Genomic DNA, 21213 nt, shown 5'->3' with positions numbered 1-21213 from the left:
TTCCAGAAACGCCCTCATAAACAAACCCAGAAATAGTTTTAGCCAAGTCAAATTGACACATAAAATTAAATCAGAGATAGATATCAGAAAATAGGCTTGCTGGAAGATAAACAATTACATAGTTTTGTAGTATTTCAGGCAAGAAATGAAAAGTATCTGAACTAAGGATATAGAAGCTGAGTTGGAGAAAATTATATACATTCAGGAAATATCCAGAAGGTAGAAAATGCACATTTGGGAAATAATATGGTGTAGAAAAAAAGGAATAAAGAAGAGTTCAGGAAAATCACCAGGTTTCTAATAGGGTGGATAGAACATGAAAGAAGGGAGAAGATGGTTGGGGAAAGAAAGGTGAGTTTAGTTTTAAACACCTTGAGTTGTAGGTTGCTTTGGTGACCTCTAATTAAAGTTGTGTGGTATCCAGTATATATTGGGTTTAGAGTTCAGCAGAATCCAAGGGTAGAGATGTATATCTTAGGTGTTTTCAAACCAGAAACTGAAGTTGAACAACTGTAGTTGAAACAATGGATTTACAAAGGATTGTTCAAGAAGAAAAGAAGTTGAAAAGAGAATTAAGGAAAAATGACTCAGAATGTATCAATACTACAGGGGCTTCTCAGCTAATAATATTTCTTTTTGCAGTAATCAGAGAAGTACCAAATCCCTCACAAAAGCAAATGAGAGCTGTTTCCATTTCTTTATTCATCTACTGTCCTTCAGTACTTGCCCATTATTCCTAAAATTGTCCATTTCCATTTTTTATGTGTCAAAAATGATTTAAAAAAATTATGCAGCAATTTCCCTGGCCAGGGGGCTCAGCTGGTTGAAGTGTTGCCCTGTACACCAGAAGATTGTGGGTTTGATTCCTGATCAGGCCACATACCTAGGTTTCAGGTTGAATCCAGGTCACAGGGTGTCTATGGGAGGCAACAGATCTATGTTTGTCCCTTACATCGATGTTCCCCACCCCCCGCCTCTCTCTGCCTTTCTGTTTCTCCCTCCTTTCCTCTCTCTAAAAATCAATAAAAAATTATGCAGCAATAATTTCTGAATTTCTTTCTTTCCACATTTCCATTCCCTTTTTACCTTAGGTACAGCAAAGATTGACTAGATGTCAACCAAATGCAGACCCACTCATGCATGGGAATGTTAAGAAAGTAGAGCTTGGAGCATAACTACATAGGATAGATAAGCTCTCATGATACTCCCGGTACTCAAACATACACACAGAAAAGGAAACCTGAAATGCCACCAATTATGTCTTAGGTTATTTTTTTTCAGTTATTGGGAATATGTTACTTCTTTCAGGAAATCTACATATAATCAATATTAATATTTTATTTATTTACAAATAATTTTTTGTGCAAAATTTAATACAGCAACTAAACTTTACAAAGCAACTATATATGAATGAACTAAAACAAATAGGACACTATTTCCATGCTAAGGCAATCACGGTCAATTTAACTTTGTACCTTCAATATTTCATAGATAGACTCTGCTGGCCAATGGTTCATGGAATAAAAATGGCTTATTTCATACTTCCCTGATCTTGCTACAGTCATTTTCAGCAAACAGATTTGGCATTCTGGGCAATTCCCTGTGACAATTTTATTTGAAAGCTTAGACTGACAGAACACCTCATCTCTGCTCCCACATTTACTTTGGGGTTTATGATACAGTGATTCCATTCACACTAAATATTCAGACTTGTCACTTTAAAATATGCCTGTGGGGGCTTTGCCTCTCTCCTGCTCTGAGACAGAAACCTTTCAAAGACCAATCAGAGGGGAAGCAGTCAAGCAAGCATATTTTAAAGTGACAGGTCTATATCCAAATTCTATGGTATTAATGAAATCTTTATTCTAAGAAGTGAACTTTTTAACTGCACCAGAGCCACTGTGGTCTCCAGCCTCCCTTTGCTAATCATTTCCAAATCAAGATCATGTGCAAGAGAAACATCTCTCCTCCAGGATACTCCCGAGATGTGGCTGAACTCAGCAGCCAGAGGAAGCAGGCACCTCTGAGCACACTGAAGAACTTTTTAAAATATTTTAGGCTTGCAATTTTAAAGAGCCTCTTTGGATTTGTTATTTTGAGGAAGACAGAGCGAAAGCTGATCTGCCAATAGAAGTTTTCATAGGCACTTGACTTACTAAACCATGAAGAATGTTCAGTGTGGAGTCCGGTGGATATTTTTTTAGTGCTTACATTTGGCATGGTGCAATTAGCTTGGCAACATGTGCTTGTGAAAGACCACAGTCGCTAACAGAAAGGATTGTAGGTCAACCTCGTGATTCACTGCCAAAACTGCCTGGACACTGCTAACATGATGCTTGGAGCCAGTCCAGGCAGTTAGTCCCTGAAGAAGTTTACATGAAAAATGTTCATCCTCAAATTAACCTCAACGTTTTAAAACTGTAGCAATGGAAATGGTTAATCCCAGACTTTCCCTGTTATCTGAGCATTCACAGGTTGCTGACTGCATTGCTTTCTCTTTGCTTGCTTACAACTGATCACATGCATGAGCTGACCAGTGCAATAGATGGTCAGGTACCATTTGGAGTGGCCACCTAACATTTCTGTAGATGTTTTTAAATTAACTCAAGTGCAGAGACAGTTGGGGTCACCAGGGTCAGGAATTACAAAAGTTACCTCACTCTAATAGCACAGTCTTCTGAGTTTACTGTCCAGCACTGTCTGGAAACAGATGCTAGACTGTTGTTGATGCTCAGGACCTGGAAGGGGGAGATGCAACATGAATCACTAACAGATTGAGAAGGTCTCTAGACACTTTGACTCATTTTTTGCTGCTTTGTATGTTATTACTGAAATAATATTTTTTATTAAAGGTAAGCGGTCTTCTTTTGGTTATAGAAATAGTTTAGAGTGGAGAATAAGCATGTGATGAGTAGAGCCAGACTGTCATGAGTTGAATTTCAGTTCTCCCAGTTTCTAATTATGATCAAGTTACTCTCTGTGCCTCAATTTTTTTATCTATAAAATGGAGTTGTTGTGTAGCACCAGGTATAAAGCATTTGATCTAGTGTCTAACACATTTTAAGTACCATGTACATGTTAGCTATTAGTGTTATTGCTTAAAGATCATATTTTGTTTGTTTCTACAAACCCATAAGAGTAAAAACAGACCTACATGGCCTGAAGATAAGAAATAGGTTACACAGTAAGGGCTGGATCTGGGTGTCTCCTCTGGCTTATTTCATAAAGTTGCTGTGAAATGTGAACCATGTCAATAAAGTAAAGTGTCCGGAACCTACTAATGATAAATAGTTGTATCACTAGTGCAATTATTATTGTTAACATTGTCTGCATTACCCATAAAAATCCACCCCAATTATTGGTAAAAAACGGAGCCCATTATAATAAAATCACAAGAACAAAATTATAAAACATTAAAGTTAGAAGGAATCCTAGAAGAAATTCATCCCAACCTCTAATCCAAAAAATACTTCCCCTTTTTACTTTTCTGCTCTTGGCTAAACACCAAAAACAAACAAACAAAATCAATAAAACAAAAACCAAACTAAAAACATTCACAGAAAAACTACCTTGAACATTTCCAATGAAGATATAGTCATTCCTTTATAAAGTAGCCTATTCATGTATAAATATTTGCAAGTTATTTACTTTATTTACCTGAAATTATAATTTTTTTAACTTAATGTTCAGCTTCTTCCCTAACGATTCTTTTAAAATTCTGTAATTCCTCTTCTATGTCATGCCCCGTGATCTATTTTACACTCCACCAGTGTGTGTTTTTTTCATTTTTCTCCAGGCTAAAAATTTCTAGTTTCTTTTCCTAATTCTCAGGTAACTTTATTTAGAGTTTCTTCTTCATTGTAATTGCCCTCCTCTGAATGTGTTCCACTTTGACTATTTTTCTCCTGAAATGTAGAGCCTAATGGAATATAATACTACATATGTAATCCCTTTCAGTACATGGTAAAAAGAAAATACTACTTCTCTTCTGGACATTATATTTCCATTATGTAGCCTAAGATCAAATTAGCATTCTTGGCAGCTGAATCACAGTCTTGAGTACTTGACAAGCTTATCCTCAAGATGCCCCTAAATATCTTTCTTACAAATTGCTCTTATTTTTTTCCATCTTGCACTTTTACGTCTGGGTTTTAGAGCCTAAAAATAGGGCTGTACATTTGCCCCTAATAATTCCCAGCCTGTTAAATTCAGCCCATAGTTCCATCCTGACTTCATTTTTTTTTTTTTTTTTTAGAGCTGTGTTATTTAACTCTCCCAGCTTTTTACCATCCACATATTGTGAGAAGTTTATCAGCGATGGCCTTAAAATGCCTAGAGTATTGAAAGAGACAGAGTCTGTGGTTAATGTCAATCTTCTAAATAGTACTTTTTGAATATGATCATTCACTAATTATAAATTCTCTGAGTATTTTAACACTCAGCTCAGTTTATTCAATGATTATGTGGAAACACTAGTCAAATGCTTATGGCTGCTTTCCTCTAATTGACAAATGGTAACCTGATGATTAAAACAAGCAAAACACAAAAACAGTACCTGTACCAGAAAGCCTCCACCTACAAACCTGGAGAAATGCCTTATGAGATGGTTCAGTGTCTCCACTTATCCCCCATGTCTGGCCTCAACAGAGAAAAATTGAAGACATTCCCTTTATTCTTTCTGTAAAAAACATGCGTGGACTCAAGCAGAAACTCCCTCTGAATTTTCACAAAATGACACATCACCTTACCTTCAGATATAATTTTTATCATAACCTATGAGGAGGGACACAGAAACATATTCTATATTCTGGCCAAGTAACAAATATTGCACCCAACTTCTGGTATGTTCTAAATTTCTGAGAATGAGGTTGGATATTTCTTCCTTAAGCAACTGTGGCTTTTCTGTTTACAGATTACAAAGTTACTTCAAATATTTTTTGTTTTACACTTGGAGGTGTTCACTCATTTGTTAACAAATATATATAAAGCAATGTGGTAAACACGGTGTGACAGAGCACTCATAAAGGACTTAGCAAGAATAGAAAAAATTTGTAGCACCAAGGTAGAAAGAATGCTAGGGAAGGCCACTCACTTGAAAGATGATGTATTTTGTCAAGATTTAGGGGGAAGAGAGAGCTACAGTTTAAAAACAATATATTTTGCCAAAGATGCACCAAAAAAATCCAAAACATATCTAGTCTTCTACCAAGCCTAGGCCCACTACAATTCTCCCCCAACCTTTGTAATGGACTAATTGCTCTCCTAGCTTTTGTCCTTGTGTCCTAAAGTCTGTTCCAAACATGGTACACAAGAGATCCTTATAAAATATAAATCCAATCATGTCACCAAAGTGCCCAAACTCTTCTAATTATTCCTATAATAAAATTAAAAAAATAAATATGCCAGAATAATATCCCAGAATAAAATCAAATAATAATAATATAATTTTAAAAATCCAAGAATAAAATAAAAAACCTGAAATTGACTCTCAGGCCCTACAAAGTCTCCAATCCTTCACTTCCCTGACATTCTGACCACTCTGCCCTAGAGTTGCTGGCTTTCACCATGTTTTCCAAACACTCCAAGCAGCCTTGTACCTCATGACCTATGCATTTGCAGCTTCCTTGGCCTGGAACTCCCTTCCTACAGACAGCCATACATCTCATTTCTTCCTTTAGGCCGGGTCTCTGATCTGTTGCCATCTAATCCAAAGGCCATCTCTGACCACAACCTATAATACTCCACCACCCACATTGGCATTCTCCATCTCTTTCAACCTGCTTATGTTTTCTTCACAGCACTTTTCACCATGGATCATTCTAGACATTTACTTACCTGGGCATTATCCACTTCCACCCACTAGGCCGTAAGCTCTATGAGTGCATGGATTTTGTCTGTTTTGTTCTAGCCTCTATTCTCAAGTATTTTCACAGGACTGGAATGTCAAATGCAGAATCAGAGGAGGGAAAGTTGCATTGGTGCCATTATAAGGAGAATGGGCTTTACCTGTTAGGCAAAGAGAAACTATTGAATGATTTGGAATCCTTTGGAAGCATATGTGAAATCTTTGGATTTTGTGTGCCTTCAGGGTCAACCACATTTGTTTATAGTTGAAGCTGCACCCCAATATTTTTCTAAGACTTCTAGCCCTGAAGAGGAAGCTCTGCTGCAACTAAGGTTATGAAGACTTTAATAGTCTATAATATCCAGCATAGCCTGATTAAGCTTACCAGCTCATTTTACTGGCCACTAAGAAACCACTGCAGCATATGAAATTGGAAACATTGCCATTTACATCTTTAAATCAAGAATAAGAAATAAATTAAGAGAGACATAAGTTATCGTAAATTTAAAATGAATTAATTCTGTTTTTGTCAGTGTTGAACAACATGAAAAAGGAATTTACATATTACAAGGATAACACACCAGGCTATACAGTAAACTTCTGATGTCAACACAGAGATTTTCAAATAAACAATAACAAACACATAGTTTTGGTTATGGTGCTGACTTTGTTGTGCATGTTACATAAAATGTGTAAAACTAAAGTCTGCAAAAAGAGGCTGTGTGTGGGTTTCTTGCTGCAACCAAAGAACCTGTCAAGGAGATTGCGAATAAATAGCAGTCGTAACCCAGCAGGCGACCAGGTGAGATTCCAGGAAGAAATGAAATGTCTGTCCTCTCTGTGAGTTGAGAGCTATGGGTTACAAGAAATATAAAAAAAGTAAGTTGGTTTCAGAAAATACTAAAATTACAAGACATACTCTTAAAGTATATTGATAAACTCCCTCAGATAATTGGTCGATTATTTTCAAGTTCAATATTGAGTGACCATATGATCTCATCTCATTAATTGGTTACTCATTTAGTAGATACTGAATCAGGAAGGTACATATCTTAGATCCTAGAGAAGAAGGTAAATGGGAGCTGTATGGATGAAGAGCTACCTTATAACCTGCATTACTAATTTTTTCTCATATGTTTAGCCACCAACAGCAATACATAAGATTATCACATTTCTTCCTCTCCTATCAATATGACAATCAATTCTATTATTTCTTATTTAGATATATGAATACTATATGAAAAAAGAAATTATATAAAAGGAAAAGATAGCTCAGCCAGTGTAGCTCAGTAGTTGAGTGTCCACCTGTGAACCAGGAGGTCACTCTTCAATTTCCAGTCAGGGCACATACCCAACTTGCTGGCCTGACCCTCAGTAGGGGGTGGGCAAGAGGCAGCTGATCTACATTTCTCTCTCAGCGATGTTTCTATCTCTCTATCTCTCTTCCTTCCTCTCTCTAAAGTCAATAATAATAATAATAAACATACTAAAAGGAAAAGATATTCCAAAGGAATTTTATGTAAAGAATATTCCACTGAGGAAAAGCAGTATCTGTTTTGCTTTGTGAAATACAAATAAATGATTTCCAAAAAAAAAACAGACATTTTCTCCTTTATTTGTAAGAGTTTGGATATTGTAGGGAAGTTGGAACTATCTCATGTTATCCTCTGAACAGCTCTAAAGGCTGGGTCATAGTATCTTCTTTTACAGGTAAGAGAAAAAAAAAGTAATTAGGAGAGCTTAGTGACTTACTCAAGGTTACAAAGCTAATTTGGAAGCAACATTAAGATATGATCCCAAGGCTGTCCGACTCTAACATTTTGAAATCTCTAATAGTGTAGGTAACATAGTGCAGTGTGCACTTTTCTGAAGAACAGGTTAATAATTTTTATCAGGTTTTTAATGGCATAAGTCATGTGAAAGATACAGTAGCCCGGTTTTCCTTGGGGTTACAGGGTAAATGTAGTGCAGGTAATGAGTCAGGCTGACTGAACCTCCTTGGCTTCAGGATGTCTTTGGCATCATGGGGTAGATGACATGAGCTTGGAAGCTCTCTTCCTAGCGGAAGGGTTGGCACCTGCTGGATATGCTCTGGTATGGGCAGAATTTGTTCTGATTGGTTGGTTGTCTGACCTAGCGATTCCGGTGTATGTACTGATTGGTCATGTTTATTGAGAAACATTTTGAAAATTGAGCAAGTTTTCCCAAATGTTAAACAATACAAACACCGTTGTGTATTACAAATGTCATTTGCAATCATTTCTGTGCTTCCACCCTCTGTCACCATCCGGAGCATGTTTTCTTCATGGACGTCTCATCCGAGAGCCTCAGAGCTCTCTTGTAAAACCACCAAATGCTTCAACATTCATTTGAGAGTCCACGAGTTAAGAGCAGATCCAGTATCTGTCCCAAGTGATAGTGCTCAAAAAATGTGTGTGCTTTCCAATACTCGGTATCATTTCTTTGAACACTAAGAATACATATTAAATGAAAAAATGAAGAAAGGTAAATATCCTAACAAAATTATACCCTAATCCTTAAAGAAGACTGTAAAATTGCATGAGACAAAAGGGAATAAACAATGTCACACGGCGAGGTGATTTTAAGATATTTATACATGCAGACCTCAGCCTGCTGAGGTCAGTGTCCCAACAATGTCATTCACCGTGTTCCACTTGGAATCATCACCTTTAAAAGCCTCCTCACTGAATAGTGTGAACTTCACTTATTTCCTGTCCTTTATCTCCCATGGTTGTAAAAATCAGCTGAAGTCATTTTAGCTAAGTGGTAGGCAGAGAAAAGGGGGGGGGGGGGGGCGGGAGAAGAGCCATATAAAGATAGAGCTCATGTTAGGCATAGCTAGAACAGGATGCGGGTGCTCTGTGCTCTGTAGCTTCTAGGTAAGGCCTGAAAATCTAAAATTGGCAAGTCTCCCTTTCTTGTTAAGAATTGCCTTCTTCAACTACTCTCCGATTCCTTCTGTTTTCTTTCCCTTTTTCTCTCTCTCCCTCCCTACCTCCTTCTCTTCCTCTCTTCTTCCTTCCTTTCCTTGACTTTCCTCCCTTAACCCTACATATACTGGTCATTTAATCCTTAAAAGGCCTCATAGTCTAAGTATCATCCTCATTTTTCAGATGAAAACCTGGACACCAACAGGTTAAGTCCTTGGCTAAGACTATATACTTAGTAGGAGGCAGAGCTGGAATTTCTACAGGTGGTCTTTTAAAATAAAATTTTTCAGAAGGATAAAAATACTTTTTATTCTCTCTCCCCTCTCTCTCTATTAGTTTCTTAACATGAATTGACATTTCTTAAAAGATTATAGTAGCCCTGAAAAATGTAAGAACAGATACTTAAAAGAGTGAGGTCTGAGATTTCACACAGTCAAAAAATCTCACCAATTTCCTAGGGTCAAACCACTAATGTTTGCAGTTAGTTGATAAAAGATCTTTATCAGGTTGTTTCTATCTTTGTTAAACAAGGTAGCAGCACTAGGCTAGAAGTTTCCTTATTCAGGAAGGGAAATCAGGGTTTACCACTGGAGAAAAACACAGATGTTTTAGAAGCTCTTTCCCCAAAAATTCTTGAAGTACTTATCCCCCAGAGATTATGTAGATTTTTCTACACAAAAAAGAATTTCAATATAGCTATATTCCAAAGACTCTTTTTTTATTAGCTTTCTAAATTCTTTTGTAAATAGTTATTTAATCTTATAGATAAATAATAATAGCTCATATGCATTAAGTAATTTATGTAGAAAGTACTGTCCATTCAATCTTCAAAATAATCCAATGATGCTAATACAGTAACATGATTATTACAATGTTACAAATGAGTTAACTGAGGTATTGGCATATAATAACTTGTACAATGTCACCAAGCAAGATAATAAAGGAATAAATGGCCCAGTTAACCTGACCCAAACCCACTCTGCTCACCATTGCACCATATTGCCAAAGACTTTGTTTAAATTAAAAAAAAATTTTTTTAAATGTATTTGTCTAAAATATTTATATTGTTTCACTTATTATAATATTACTAAATCTCCTCTTTATCCTTGGACTAAAAAATATATTTTGCTCTTACATTTCAGTGTAACTTAGCCCCTTGAATGTAGTAATTTTTCAAAGTGTTAACCATATTACTGATAGAAACATATCAGTTTTATAAATTATTCCAAAATCCAACTGTTGTTTTAAAATTCAAAGAACTTTCAGTATTTTTTTTAACTTGGTTGATATTAATTACAATAGATGGACAGATTTTTTTTTTGGTTTTATTTTTATGTAAGAATTGTTGAAAATACTGAAAAAGAGGAATAAAACTTAAAATCTCAAAAGAAGCCAAAATAGAAAAGATGGAATTACCGAAGTAGTATTTTACTTAATTCACAGAAGGAAAACCCCTGTTTTTTGGTGTATATAAATTTACATGATGAAGCATCCTTATTTTAAGTTTCAACAAGTTATTAATATAAAAATGTTACAACTTGCTAAAAGCACTTCTTAATTTTGCATCAGAAAAATCTATATCGACATTACACTATTAATATAAAACTGCTTAGATTAATATAAAATTGTGGTTTTATAAAAATAAATAAAAATCAAAGTGGAGGTCTTTTTCTTTTTGCTTATGTACTCCCAAAATAAACCCCCACAATAATAGTTAGTGAAAATATTTATCTCTCTTCCATTTAGAATAATTTTTTGAGTGTCAGGATTTATCATGGTCTTATTTTCTCATTTTTGTGTGTTACAAACCAGGATATATTAAATACCTTTTAATTAATGTGATTTAAAGGATCATCCTGAATCTAGTGAGTTAGAATATAGTCTCTGTTTCTCCTCATTTTCTAAATATTCACTTCCCTCTTTCACTCTGGAAAAGAATCCGTCAGAGCCAACCAAAGGGCTAGTTCAGAACAATATTCAATAATTGTGAATGAATGGGTCAGATCGAATGATTAAGATTTTTTTAAAGTATTATTTAAGGTTGGGGAGGTATGCTACTCAAATGCACAGAAAAGATCCATTAAAAACAAATATTGAAGGTCATGTGAGAAAGTATGTTTCATTTCAGTTAGGTTTTAAATTGTGCTGTGAATTTTATTTGGTCTTTATCCCCAAAACTAGAATCATGTGACTTACCAGAACTTTTTTTTCACTGTCTACCCTTCTTTGTATCACTTTCCTAAGAGCAGTCTCAAACACTGGAGCCAAGGGCATTTTCTCTAAATAATTAAATAATATTAAACATAAGTAACTTCTACAGTTTCACACTATGCTAGCCCCCCAAAAATATATGAAATTTATTTTTGATGAAAAAGCACTTATGTTTGCTTCCTCAGACTTTCTTGGATTCTCTGGTGGGTGAAGGTTCCAAAGTTCACTCTCAAAGTTGACTCTCAATCTCCTAGCCCCTCGCATAAAGCATTCTCTTGGCCATGGGCATCCTGTCCCTAATTTTGTTTCTCTGATCTGGGTTGCCTAAGTCTTTGTTTTTGTGAGGAAACTGGGTTACTTTCTTTCTGTATTTCTTTTCTTTTTTCTCTTCTCCCCCCACCCCCCAGTTTTATTGAGATATAATTGACTTATAACATTGTGTAAGTTAATAATGTACAATGTGTTGACTTGATACACTTACATATTGCAAAATGATTCCCATCATAGCAGTAGCTAACACCTGTATCATGTCATATAACTACCATTTCTTTTCTGTGAAAACATTTAAGATCTATTCTCTTAGCAACTTTCAAGTATATAATTACAGTATTATTAAATATAATCACTATGCTGTACATAAGAACTTGTTCATCTTATAACTGGAAATTTATACTCTTTGACCAACCCTTCCCCTTGTCCCGCCCCCCACCCCTGGAAACAACCATTCTAGTCTCTGTTTTTATGAGTTTTGTTTTTTTTAGTTTTCATATATAAGCAATGTCATAAAGTATTTCTCTTTCTATGATTGACTTATTTCACTTAGCATAATGCCCTCAAACTATTTACATTGTTGCAAACAACAGAATATTCTTTCCAATGGCTGAATAATATTCCATTGTGTGTGTGTGTGTGTGTGTGTGTGTGATCATATTTTTATCCATTTATCTATTGACAGACTCTGAGGTTGTTTTCATATCTTGGTTATTGTGATAAATGCTGCAATAAACATGGTGTTTTATCCTTTAAATGTGTTGCTGAAAGTTGAGTTTGCTAATATCTCGCTAAGAATATTTATCAGGGTTATTTGCCTTTATATTTATCAGGGTTATTGGCCTATAGTCTTCTTTTCTTGTTTTGCTTTTATCAGGCTCTGGTTGAGGATAATGCTAGCCTTATAAAATGAGTTTTGTAGGATTCTCTCCTTTTCAGTTTTTTAGAGGAGTTTGAGAAGGATTGGTATTAATTCCTTTTGAAGCATTTGACAGAATTTACCAGAGAAACCATCTGTTCCTAGACATTTCTTTTTGGGATGTTTTGGACTACTGGTTCAAGCTACTTATAATTCGTCTGTTCATATTTTCTCTTTCTTCATGATTCAGTCTCGGTAGGTTGTATGTTTCTAGAAATTATCCATTTTTTTTCTAGGTTGTGTAATTTGTTGACTTATAATTGTTTACATTAGTCACTTAAAATCCTTTGTATTTCTATAGTATCAGTTGTAATGTCTCCTCTTTCATTTCTTATTATATTTTTTTATGTCCTTTCTTTTTTCTTTAACAAGACTCCAGGTAAAGATTTGCCTATTTTTTAGTTTTCAAAAAAACAGCTTTTAGTTCATTGATCTTTTCTATAGATTCAGAAAGAGGAACAGAGAGGGAGAGAGAGAGAAACATCAATGGTGAGAGAGAATCACCAATCGGCTACCTTCTGCACGCCCCCTATTGAGGATTGAGCCTGCAACCCGGGCATATGACCTGACTGGAAATTGAACCATGACCTCCAGGTTGGGTCAACGCTCAACCACTGAGCCACACTGAGAGGGTTCTATTGTCTTTTTAGTATCTATTTCATTTATTTGTGCTTTGATTTTGTTATATTTCATCTTCTACTGACTTTACTCTTTTTCTAGTTTCTTTAGATGTAAAGTTAGGCTGTTTATTTGATATCTTTCTTGTTTCTTAATGGAGGCATTTATTGCTATAAAGTTCCCCTTGAACTACTTTTGCTACATCCCACAAATTTTGGTGTGTTGTGTTTTCATTTTTATTTTTCTCAGGATTTAAAAAAATATATTTTGATTTTCTTCTTTGACCCATTGGTTGTTCAGGAACATGTTACTTCATTAAACTCCACATATTTGTTAATTTTCCAGTTTTGGTCTTATAACTGATTTCTAGTTTCATATCATTGTGGCCAGGAAAGATGCTTAATAAGATTCCAAACCTCTTAAATTTATTAAGATCTGTTTGTGGCCTAACCTATGATCTATTTTGAAGAACATTCCATGTGTGCTTAAGAAAAATGTATCCTGCTGCTTTAGATGGAATGTTCTGTAAATATCTGTGAGGTTCATCTGATCTAACATGTATTTTCTGTCCAGATAATATCCATTGTTGAAAATAGGGTATTAAAGTTTCCTACTATTATTATATTAGTACTTCTCCCTTCTGATCTGTATTGTTTGCTTTATATATTTAAATGCTTTATGTCGGATGCATAAATATTAACTAATGTGATATCTTCTTGATGAATGCACCCCTTAGTCCATATTGGGAAAAGGAATGTTTTGTTTTGTTTTTTAAATGACGTATGCATGTAACTATGACCTTCTTTTCCTCTCTCAAAACATTAAATACCTTTCATACATTGATCAAATAAGAATATGGATACAATTTATTGATCACCCTTTGTATGCCAGACAACAACATAATCAGTTACGTGTTATCCTCACAATTCCCTTAAATAGTAGTTACTATTCTATATTCCAGAGGAAGTTAATCAACTTGCCTGAAGTCTCCCATCCAGTAAGTAGCAGGAACAAGGTTTATATCTGTATTTAATTGATCTAAAAATAATTTACTTTACACCATAAACAGGCGTCTACAATCTTTGATAAAACATTACTATCACTTCGAAAATTCTTTGATTTTAGAATTGCTGTTGAATGAGGAATTTTTTTCATCTGGTGAAGCTCTCCTTAATAAGCTTAGGAAAGACAGAAGGCCTGGGCTGAATAGCATACCTGACCTTCTCTCTTTTCTAAAGAGTGGACCAAAATCTTGGGCCTTGGGTTTAAAGACATGCTATTGATAGCTTTATTTGGCTTAAAATCTCATTGAAAAAATGTTCTACAGCCTTGGAAGAAATTAAACCTGTTAGTTTATCTCACTGAGAAAAATGTTTCAGAGTATGTAACAGAAAGAATATTCCAGAATTTTTTTATTAGCATTGTTAGCATGGTAAACATACACTAGTCAAATAATATTCAAGGCAAAAGTGTCATTATGCATAAGATTTCAAACAGTAGGTTAATTTAACATACATTTCAACTTAAAAGTATTATTCCACAGAGAATTAGCTTTGTATTTTCTTGTCTTTTGATATATTGTTTCAATAACAAGATGTGATACTGTAATTTCAGTTTCATAAACAAATGGAATAAAAACATATAGAAAATTCTATTTTCAGAAAGAGGAAACACAGTACAAGGATAATATTTTTACCTCATATGTAGAGTTATATAGTACATTCAGTTTTTCAATAATATATTGGATTTTATTTGCATCAGAATTGTTCCTTATTTGTGTGTGTGTGTGTGTTTAAATATACCTTTATTAATTTCAGAGAGAGGAAGGAAGAGAGAGAGAAACATCAATGAGGAGAGAGTCGCCATTGATCGGCTGCCTCCTGCACACCCCAGACTGGGGATCGTGCCCACAACCCGGGCATGTATGTGTGTGTGTTTCGATCTTATTATCTAAATTTAAGCTTCTTGACAGTATCCAGTTTATTCTGTATCTTACAAGCTCCATTTAAAATAATAAACATTTTCTGAGAACTTACAAAGTTATTATGTGGTAGTATTATTTGGATGCATATGTTTAAAATAATATTATTTAAGAGTTAAATCTTTAATGTAAAAAATGTGAAAGTTACTCAATTAATTAAGTTTAAAAAAACACCAAAAAAAATTCTAACCTGACTGACACCAACAAATAACTGAAATGGTCATAGTTTTGTCATGAAACAACAAAGTATTTAAGAGTTTGTCTAGATATGTGGGCTGGCAACCTAAACTTCTCAAATTCATCCAACAGTAAGTAGTTAAGGTCAGAGCACAAAATTTGTAACTGCAGTTTTTCACTTTTCCAAAGAATGACAAATTATAACACTAGTCAGCCTGAGCATATGACTATTAATCATATTTCAAAAATATTTTAGAAGACTAGAATTCTCCCATTTAAATATTTTTGTATTACTTTTCATGGAGTTTGACATCACTTATTTATTAAATCAATATGGAAAATTCATTTTAATGTCTATAGACACTTAGATATATTCAACCTAAATTGAATGAGAAAGGGAACTATGAGCATATTTCATAGTATACATTGCAAACTGAAATATGTATGGATCACTTTCCTGGAAAAGATCCATAAGTGAAATCATACTCCAGGAATTATCTGGATGAACCAACAGCTTGATATGAATGATAGTCCAAAGTCATTTTGTTGATGATACAAATCTTTTTATTTTGAGGCAATAAGTAGTTATGTTGCAGCATACTACACACTGTCCAAGAAAATTGTCACCAAACCTTTTTATGAATATTTAATTAAATTTGTCTGGTTAATAATGGTTCTTTCAGAAAACTAAAACTGAAAATTAAGAGAAACCATGCACTTGGGCATCTGATTGACACCACTTTTATTTAATATAATAATACCTATTGAGTTCAATCGAGAAGTTCAGAATAGCCTTTATTTACATTTAATTAGCACCTCTCTGGATTAATTCCTCATTTTATAAACCTAATATAACCTTAATGCTAGAAGCTGTGACTCAGAGATGATAACAAAGTGTACCTGGTTGTTTTAATTAATCTGTCTAAACTGAACATGCCACTTCAAATTCATAAAGATCAAGCTTCATGCCACCCTTCGACTTCTCATCACGCTAATTGGCTGCTCTGCTAGAAAATGACCTTTATCTTATTCTGATTCTGTGGCAAGTAGTACAATTCCAGTTGGTTATAATGAGCGTGGGGAGTAAACATATAATCTTTATTTCAGGTATTTATTTATTTATACTAGAGGAAAATAAAAATGTTAATATTGTTCAATTAAAGTGGTAAAGTATAGATGATTAAAAAGAATTTTCTAGATTTTCCAGAATTTTTTATGATGAACATTTATTACCTTTGTAAAAATTAAAGTTATATTAGATGTATACATTATATATATGTGTGTGTGTGTGTGTGTGTGTGTGTGTGTGTGTGTGTATATAAAACCTGTTTTGGAAGTCCAAAAAAAAACATTTATCATACACAGTTTTGCTTATATTCTAATTGATTTCAACATTAATAAAGGTGAAGGTGAAAAGCAGGTCAAGTAATATGAGCCTATGTGAAACTTAATGGTTTGGATAAAGGATAGTACGTCTAACAAATATATGGATGAATGAATGATATCTATGTTTCTTCCTTTTGGGAAAGTCACTGGTAACCTCAAATACAGAATGGTTGTAGCTTGCCAAAATGTCATTTCTTCACTGAAGTGTTTGTTGATTATTTTCTCTTTGGAATGGACCCAAAATAACATATTTACCATCAGATTCTAAGATTAGATAATATCAGAGGCATATTCCACTAATTTGTGATTATCAATTAGCCATATTCAGATTAAGGAGGAAAAGAAACAATCTAATTAGGGAAACAAAGAGTTCAAAGTGTAAAATAATGTATCAACAAGTGAAAAGTAGCAACCAAAGGAATGTTGTATAGTTTAGAAAATTTATAAAATAAAGTTTATGATGTCATATCCTAGTTGATTCTATAAATTGAGACTGATGCCAAAGACAACCAACATTTGTGCCAAAAAAAAGGCCTACATGTAACATAAAAAGTTTTTCCTGATAATATTCTCTCTGCTCCAAGAACTTTATGAGCAATATTGTTATGTTAGAGAAGTAATTGTTGTCCTGTCATATCTGACAATGAGATTTTTAAAATTGCAGTGTTCCTGCTAGAAAAAGCAGAGAGCTACATTTAAATTTCAAAGTTTATTTTTAAGTGACATTTGTACTTTATATGTGTGGGAATGTTGTTTTTTTTTTTAGGTTTTTATCATCTTGCTTTCTTGATTGCCCCAGTGATCTCTTACAGCATCCTTTCCCTCAATCTTTAACTGTCGTCTTTAATTACAGACTATCGCTAAAATAAACTTCTATACTTTGGGGCTATGGTCAGGGAGCCAGGGACAAATTGTTCTCTAGAGAAATAGGGAGGAAAGCAATGATTAAATAAATAAAAGACCAACTGGGACAAAATTTATAAATCTTCATAAAATGTTGACTAACCAACATTCCTTTTACTCCAACATTTGATAACAATATTTTCCCTATTTTGTCAAGTATAAATAAAGACTGTATATCCACATTAAATGAGTGTTCTGAGTCCAGTGGGATTAAATGAGAGACAGAAGCATGTTAACCAAGCTGGGACACAGGAGACTTGGATTCTAGCTCTGGTTCTCTCTGCTTAGTTCTGAGAGTTTGGGTAAACCATTGCTTTTCCATCTGTAAAGGCTTAATTGATCTGTCTGATATGGGCATCCCCTTGAATTCTTATATGTAAAACATCAGTGGGTTATAAATGAGTAATCCCACTTAAAGCTAAATTTAAACCAAATTGTTTACCAATTTGGAAGAGTACCTAATGTGATATGTTGATTAACTTCTTACGACTCCTTATTTTGTTGATTGTCACTAGCTAGTATTGATGTCTTCTTTTCACTTGAGTTTAATATTATGATCTGTATGTTTACAACCTACACCATGTACACATTGCACAAACAACAAGGGAGAATCCATAAAGACATTTTAGAAATGAATCTCCTTTGAAGAGTTGTCATATTTGAAAAGAAAGATGAAACCTAGAGCACTGTGAATTAGCCTATGTGCTTATCACACCTCCCTTCATGCCAAAAAACTAGAGCTAACAAGCAATCTGTGTGTTGTTTAATATTACAAACTCACTTCTTTCCAGCTAAACTCCCCTTTATGATACTACCAATACTATATTAGTCTGGAATTTTTAAATTTCCCCAAGGAGAATAGAAATTGTATACAGTACTCAATGTTGTTAACATTTTTTAGTCATAAGCATTTAAATGTTATATTTGCTGGGGGAGGGGAGCAGTACAGCATTATGGTTAAGAACAAGTATTTGGCTGTGAAACTTAATAATGATGTAAATTTGACCAGTGACTTTAACTTTTCTCAGTTTCTGTTATGTTGTCTACAAAGCAGAAATAATAATATACTCACTTTGTGGAGTTGCTGTGGTTATTAAATGAGATTAAGCAAAACTATACATATAAAGTGCTTATCATCATGATGGCTCTTATAAACTTTTATGTAAATGAGATTAGTCAAGGAAAACATTGCAATATATGAGAGTCAAATGGAATTTTCCCAAATGTTTATTGTTTGTTTGCTATTAAAACTTTATTGAAATATAACTAAAATACCTTAAAATTCAACTGTTTAAGTGTACAACTCAATGGTTTTTAGTATAGTCATGGACTTTTGCAACTGTAACCACTACATAATTATAGAGCATTTTCGTCAACCCTCCCCCCCCAATTCTATACCTTAATCTATTTTCTGTCTCTATGCATGTATCTACGCTGGACATTTCAAATGAAGATAATACAATATGTTGTCTTTTGTGACTGGTTTCTTTTTTAGCATGTATTGGTACCTAATTTCTTCTTATTGATGAATAATATTTAATTTTATGAATAAATCACCATTTTTTATCCATTCACTGATGGATGGATATTTGAGATGTTTATACTTTTTGAAACTATGAATAATCCTGCTAAGAAGATTCATGTGTGGCTATATTTTCATTTTTCTTGTGTATGAGTGGAATTGCTGGGGCTCATATGGTAATTTGGTCTCCTATTCTGCGGAACTGCTAGAATGTTTTCCAATGTGGTTGTATAATTTTACAATCCTACTAGCAGTATACGAGTGTTCTGATTTCTCCACATCCTAGTCAACACTTATTTTTTTTCCTGTGGTTTTTAGCCATTCTAGTGGGTGCCAAGTTTTAATTTACATTTTCTTTTTCTTTCTTTTTTTAATCCTCTCCTGAGGATATTTTTTCCATTGATTTTTGTTTGTTTTTTTGTTTTTTAGAGAGAGAGTAGAAGGGAGGAGGAGAGACAGAGAGAAACTTCGATGTGAGAGAGGCACACAGATCAGTTGTTTCCTGCACCTGCCCCATCCAGCCCGCAACAAGGTACGTACCCTAGACCAGTATTGAACCTGAGACCCTTTAGTTCGCAGGTTAACACCCTAACCACTGAGCAAGCTGGCTAGGGCTAATTTACATTTTCTTAATGACTAATAATATTGAACATTTTCTCATGTGCATGTTGGCCATGTATATATTTCCTTTGAGTAAATGCCTATCAAAGTTTCTCCCCTTTTAAAAATTGGTTTACTTTTTTTTAATTGTTGAGTTCTAAGAGTTCTTTATATATTCTGGACATTAGTCCCTTATTAGATATTGATTTAAAATATTTTTCACACTCTATAAATTATTTTTGTACTTTCTTGATTGTGTTCTTTGGGACACATTATTTAATTTGATAAAGTGCAATTTGTCTATTCTTCTTTTATTGTTTATGCTTTTGGCATTGTATCTAGAAATCATTGCCTAACCCAATGTCAGAAAAACTATTATATTTAACCTAGGAATTTATAGTTTAGCTGTCACATTAAGATCTATGATTTATTTTGAGTTAATTTTTATAGTAGAATCAGGAAGAGCTCTATCTCTTGTTCTTTTGCCATTGGGTTGTTGACACCATTGTCAAAAATAAACTCACTATAAATGTAACTACATATTTCTGAGTTTTCCATTCTCTTCCATAATCTATATGCCTGTACTTATGATAGTAGCACACTCTTTTGATTACTGTAGCTTTGTAATAAGTTGAATTTGAGGAGTGTGAGCTTTGCTATTTTGTTCTTTATTTTCAAGAATGTTTTAGTTATTCTGGGTTCCTTCCATTTTTATATAAATTGTAAGATCAGCTATATCAATTTCTGAAAAAACCACTGGGATTTAGATAGTAAATGATTTGGGGAGTCTTGTCATCTTAACAATTTAAGTCTTTTGATTCATGGACATAAAGTATCTTTCCATTTATTTAGGTTATCTTCCATTCCTGTCAACAAGGTTTTGTAGTTTTCAGAGTGCAAGTTTTGTACTTATTTTGTTAAATTTATTCTTATATTTTAAAATTGTTTTTGATACTATTATAAATGGAACTGTTTTTATAATTTTATTTATAGATTGTTTGATGTCAGTGTGTACAAAGACAATTGATTTTTTATATTGATCTTGTGTTATACTCAACCTTGCTGAACTTGCTTATTAGTCCTAACAGTTTTTTAGCAATTTCTGTAGATTTTTTTTGTATACAAAATCTTGTCATCTGTGAATAGAAATAGTTATACTTCCCTCTTTTCAATCTCAATGCAGTTTATTTCTTCTTTTCTTGTCTAATTTATCTGGATAGTTCTTTAAGTACAATGCGGAATAGAAGTGACAGGAGCATTCATTCTAATTTTATTCCTGATCTTAGGATAAAAGCAGTGATCTTTCACCTATAAGTACATTTGCTCTGGGATTTTTTGTAGATATCTTTTATCAAGTTGGGAAATTTCCTTACTATCCCTAGTTTTCCTACTATTCCTAGCATTGGACTTTTGTCAAATAATTATTCTGCACATTTTGGTAGAGTCATGTGGTTTATATTCTATATTCTATCAATATCGCACAACACAATAATTGATTTTTAGATGTTGAAATAACTTTGCATTCTGTGATAAACCACACTTGCTTATTTTGTATAATACTTTACATCTTGTTAGATTCGATTTGGTAGTATTTTGTTGAAGATTTTTTGTTTATGTTCATTTGTATATTGATTTATAGCATTTTTCCCCTGTAACTTTTTTGTCTGGTTTTCTGTCACAGTAATACTGGCTTAGTAGGATGAATTGGAAGTGGTATTTCTTATTCTATTTTTTTGGAAGTGTTAGTGAAGACTCTATATTAACTTTTAAATGCTTGTTAGAATTCACTGGTGACAGATTTGAGCATGGCTTGTTGTTTTTTAAGGAAAC

The sequence above is a fragment of the Miniopterus natalensis genome, chromosome 9 (genome assembly GCF_054644295.1).
Source record: "Miniopterus natalensis isolate mMinNat1 chromosome 9, mMinNat1.hap1, whole genome shotgun sequence".
Taxonomy (NCBI): Eukaryota; Metazoa; Chordata; class Mammalia; order Chiroptera; family Miniopteridae; genus Miniopterus; species Miniopterus natalensis.
The sequence above is the reverse complement of the archived record's forward strand: the minus strand, read 5'-3'. Positions refer to the sequence as shown.